The 5544-nt window shown below is 36.5% G+C and overlaps 1 pseudogene; it reads right to left on the reverse strand.

Moving 5' to 3' along the window:
* Positions 1 to 269: 269 nt before the first annotated feature.
* LOC125355974 lies at positions 270 to 1074 on the reverse strand (annotated as a pseudogene).
* Positions 1075 to 5544: the final 4470 nt, after the last annotated feature.

Raw genomic sequence — 5544 nt, forward strand, 5'->3', positions numbered from 1 at the left:
TATTTATTTACTTACTTATTGCCAGTCCTGGGGCTCGGACTCGGGGCCTGAGCACTGTCCCTGGCTTCTTTTTTTCCTCAAGGCTAGCACTCTGCCACTTGAGCCACAGCGCCACTTTTGGCCGTTTTTTCTATATATGTGGTGCTGAGGAATTGAACCTAGGTATACGAGGCAAGCACTCTTGCTACTAGGCCATATTCTCAGCCCCAATTTTTATTTATTTTTATCACAAATAGGCCTTTTACTTGTCATTATTAAAACTCTGAATTTTAAACAGATTCTTGGACTGGTGGTTCATCCCCAGTAGCTTTTTCAGAATACCACCTTCACCATGAAGTTCCATGAGTTTTCCCAAATCAAACTTGGGCTTCTTCAGCATTCTTACTTTTCTCACAAAGATATCATTCAGTGGATAAATAGACTGGCAAGCCTTTTCTATGTCTTTGCCAATGCTGTCTGGAATCAATTTATTAACTACTTCTTTCAAGTCATTTTGTCTACACCTCTCAAGTCCTGATTTCCATCATCATCTTCCGGATCTGGCGAACCTGCTGATGCTGGGCATAGGAGGTCTTGCGGATTTGATTGTTGGTTGTTGTTGTTGTTGTTGTTGTTGTTGTTTTTTAGTAAAAACCAACACAGAACAAACAAACGAAGCAAAGAACCATCTGAAGTCTTGACATCAACATGAGCTTCAATCATGGTCTGCCACTTTTTCACCATGGAGAACATTTTGTCTTGAGTGAGATCTATGCCATAGAAGGTGGTCAGGCAGTTCTTGCCCTGAACATCCTCAGTAATTAGCTTGAATTTTCTAAATGCGACTTCATCATTTTGCAGATCTACGAGGCTCACTTCAAACATCTGACCCTTGAGGCCATCAGATGAGATTTTGGTTCCTTGAGTCCTCCTGACTAATGTTTTCTCAATATTCCTTATACTGAACATGTCCAGTGCTTTCACATCATACCAATCTTTCTTAGAAAATGGATCAACCACTTTCTTCTTGGCTCCCTTTTTACTGCCTTTTGTAAGGCGTTTGTTCTTGCAGACCGCCATGGTGCTGGTCAGAGAGCCAAAAGGAGCTTCTTAATTTTTAGTATGGCAACTTAACTACTGTAGCCATTGTTTAGCGTGATCTTGCATTTCAACCAATGACCTCGAAATGCTCCTTTCTCCTTTTTGGTTTCTGTGGCTTCCAACAGCTTATTGTTGCTCGCCCGCGCGCGCGCGCGCGTGTGTGTGTGTTTTGTTGCTTTCTTCTGCAGTTTTTAAGTATTTTATTCCAATTTGTATCATTCTAAGTTTTTTTTTAATATTTTTCAAAACCTATTCCAAGTTAGAATAATTGAAAAACCATATAGAAATTTGTATTAGAAATACAATCAAACCATACATTTAAGTTTTTAGTTTTATTGCTCTCTTTCCAAATTAGAATTTTATTTAGGCTATCTAATATTTCTGCTTAGTCATTGTCTTATTATTGAGCTCTGGATATGTTATGTTTTCTATTTTAGAAATGCAATTTATGTGCATATTTTAAACATGTAAGCCACCTTTTTAATAAGTATTATTCAGTCATGGCATGACACTATAAGATTCATTAAATGAACTCCAAGTCATTCATAAATTCTCAAATATAATAATCTCAGTGAATAACTTTAGCTAAGTAAAATTAATTCTATTATTTCTTCATAGAACTGTGCCTTCTCCTTTTGCTGAATTGACAATGACTATGACTATTTTTGAAAAAATGTATACATAATATTTATCATGGAAAAAATTAAGCCATTTTAAAAATCACACTTGAGAAAACATTAGGAATTTCAAAAGTCCACAATTAGAAGTAGCAGTATTGTATCTTTTAAAATGGAAAGAGATCTGAAGAGATGCGCAGAAAATTTATCTAATTGTCATACTTTATTCAAAACCACCTCCATCTATGTTCATATTTATACCAGTAGCTCAGAAAAAGTCACATCCATTCTAAATGCATTCATCCAAACCTAAGGACCTTAAGAAGTTCAACTCATTTTAATATCAATTGAAGATCCTTAAAAAATATCAATCATCTATGCCACCTAAATCAAGAAAAACAAAAATCTTTTTTATTTGTATATATATTTTATTGAATTTTTCAGTTTGGATTTATATTATTAACTTAATTTTATTGTCAAGGTGATGTACAGAGGGGTTATATTTACATATATAAGGTAGCAAGTACATTTCTTGTCATACTTGTTATCTCCTCCCTCATTTTTTTCCCACCTTCCCTCCCTCCACCCCCATGACTCAAGTTGTTGCAGCTAATTTTGAACATATTGTTTTGTTAGTATTGCTGTTGCACTAGTTCATCCTTTATTCCTTTTCTCATCATTTTGATGTTATCTTCCCTTCCCTAATTCAGAAAAATATTTATACATTACCCAGGGTATCAGAATCAAATACAGTAACAATGTGATAAACAATAGGAAAGAAAAAGGGAAAAACTATATAGTACATTAAAAATAACAACATGATGGGTGATGATCAACATATCTAAGAGTCAGGCTATAGTGGCTCACACTTGTAATCCTAGTTACTCAGGAGGCTGAGATCTGATTGTGGTACAAATCCAGCCCAGGGAGGAAGGTCTGGGAGATTCTTATTTACAATTAATCACCAGAAAACTGGAAGTATTGCTGTGGCTGAAGTAGTAGAGTGCTAGCTTTGAGCTGAAGCATTCAGGACAATGTCCAGACCCAGAGTTTAAGCTCCATGACTGAAAAATAAATAAATAAATAAATAAATAAATAAATAAATAAATAGAATCCAAAAACAAATTCTCAAAATCTGCATATGTACTACTTTACTGACAATGTTTATAGACTGTGTCTCTTTGCCATGCAACTACTTCCTTCTGAGGTTTCATGGACAAAGTTTTTCAAAATCATATTTTTCAACAAAACAAGTTCGTTCAAAATAATCCAGACTTTTCTACTATTCTTTTCAAAAATTTCAAGACTGTCCTCAATACACAACCTCAAGTCTACTTTCAAATTTATAGGTAGAAATACACTTCACACTTTTTAGACTTCTAAGGTCTAAAACTCCACAGTGCTATCTTTCTATCATGATAATAAAACACCGTAGTCATTTTGATTAGTTTTAAGTAGTTTTACAAAGCAGTTGCCAGGTAACAAAGCAGTTTATGAATACAATGCACCTTGATCAATGTCACACCTTTCAGCATTCATGGCCATCCTACCCAATCCACCCCATACCTCACTTTTCTTAATGTAATCGGATGCACATTGAATTCTTGACTAAATTCAACCTCTGTTTTTCTTCTTTATTCATCTACACCTCTCTGCTTGAAGTTAACCCAACCTTTTCAAGTACCCTGTTTCCTGGTATTTATTTTGTTCAATTTGTGCTTGCTTTTCTCAGGAATTACACTGTTTTCCCTCAAGCCTACCATAACCTTAATGGTTTAATAAATACAAATGAATGTACTTTCATAAATCTTAGGTTACAGCACTGGCTAGGCATGCTCCACAGCTTGCTTTGAAGCTCTTTGGAAAATCTTTGAATTTTCTAGCCTAAAGACAACTGAATGTTTTAGCTTCTGCTTCCCTTATCTTCTAAGCATTCACTTACTCTAAGCTCTGTTCCATCCACATGTACCTCCCTCTGACTCTATCTGATAAGGATACTCTTACCAGAGACCTGGCAAAAATGTGAACCCACAGAACAAACAAATTAAGATGTTCATTTCAGCATATTTAATGTAATCATACATGAAGAATTATTTTTTTGCCATGTGAAACAATGGGCTCATAGATTCTGTCATAAAGAAAAAGGGAGGGGCATTTGTCAGGAGAGATAGGTAAAAGTCTGCACTCAACCTAAGATGGTAAGAAAGAAACAATTCCCTATCAACAATAACAATACTGGTTGTAAAATCTACATCACAAAAGAATCTTCCAGATGTTAGGTAATATATGGCTGTCATATAGGCATATTATTGTAAACATCAGAAAGAAGACTTTATAATTCAACCAATATGTGTCTTGGGAATCTCAATTAATTAACGTTTTTGTTACTCTTCATAAAATCTAATTAAGTATTGACTGTGTGAGTGATGAATATAGAGAAATGACATATTTCTGGTTCTTTAAAAAATAAATACCAAGGAAATGGCAACAATTTAGTGGATCCTCAGTCTTTGTCATACTTTCCAATATTAGCAATGAAAACAGTTGTTATTAAGGCAATCATGTCCATATGATTGAAAAAAGTTATTCAAGTAGGAAAGGGACACAGATTATATTAGACACAGTCTGAAGGAAAAAAATTGACAAAAGGAAATTTTTCCTGAGCCTGGAATTCCTACCATATGTTTAGGCAGAATATTTTTATATTTGAGTTAGCAATGCTTTGTTTAGTGCTTATGGATATACTTGTTCTGTTATATACTGTAATTTATGCCTGTTTGTGCATATTAGTAAATAAAGTTTGTTTTTAATCATCTCTCCTCTTCAAAATTGCTGTGCAGAGTACATTTAATATTCTGTTGGTTTAATCTTGATTCATTATTGATGGGAAATGTTGTTGGGAAGAGGTAATAGAGCATCCTGGCTCCAACTTTAGAGATTGCTCAAATATAATGAGGGGCTTGTGATTGCTGATTACATATTGATGTCTCTCAAAAAATCTTGAAGTCAGCAGGATGAAGTTATCTCATATTATGTATTAGAAATGACTATGATGTCCAAATTTCAGCTGAAGTACCTGTAGCCTGAGGATGCTTCCATAGCTATGCCTGGGTATTTTACGTCCTGATACTTACTGCTATTGTTTTTTCTTTGAAAAGTGTTGGCAGTGCTTCTGTGAAATGTGGGTATTAAGGTAATATTTAGCTTAACTGAGATGAGATTTTGAGATACCTTTCATTATTAAAAAGGATTTTATTCATTTGTATAAATTTACTTATATTTTGGCTATATAAAATATGTAAGAGCTGTGGGGCACTGGCTTGCAGCTTTAAGAGGCGGTCCTAGCCGACCCACCTCTTCTCCAGCCCTGGGTCTGGGTGGCTATTAGCCCCGCCTGCCTTCTCCGGCCCAGAACCGGAAAGGCAGCTCTAGGCTCTAACCAGCCCCGCCTCCCGCCTTGGACCGCTTGTGTACCAAGATGGCCCTGGTTGATGAACCCAGAGGCAGTCCTGGAGGCTGAGACGACCTCCCTTAGGATAAGTCCCATGACGTCACTCTTGATGGACAGCCTAATCAGCCTATCACCATGCCTAGCTAGCCTCTCCAAATCCCTCCCCTTCCTGCTGCCATTACTGCTATATAAATCCAATCCCGGAATAAAGACCTTGGACATTGCTGTGACTTCTCCCCAAATCGCCTGTGTGTCCTGTGTCCAGCCTTATACGTAAGGGGGGCTCAGGGTGGGTGTTTTCGTGGCTCTCTACTTCATCTTGGTTCTACCTCGTGGGATACGCTCAACGCTTCCCTTGTCGGCAGGGGAAGTGCACCAGCCGAGAATCCTGACAAA

This window comes from Perognathus longimembris, chromosome 8, assembly GCF_023159225.1.
Source record: "Perognathus longimembris pacificus isolate PPM17 chromosome 8, ASM2315922v1, whole genome shotgun sequence".
Taxonomy (NCBI): domain Eukaryota; kingdom Metazoa; phylum Chordata; class Mammalia; order Rodentia; family Heteromyidae; genus Perognathus; species Perognathus longimembris.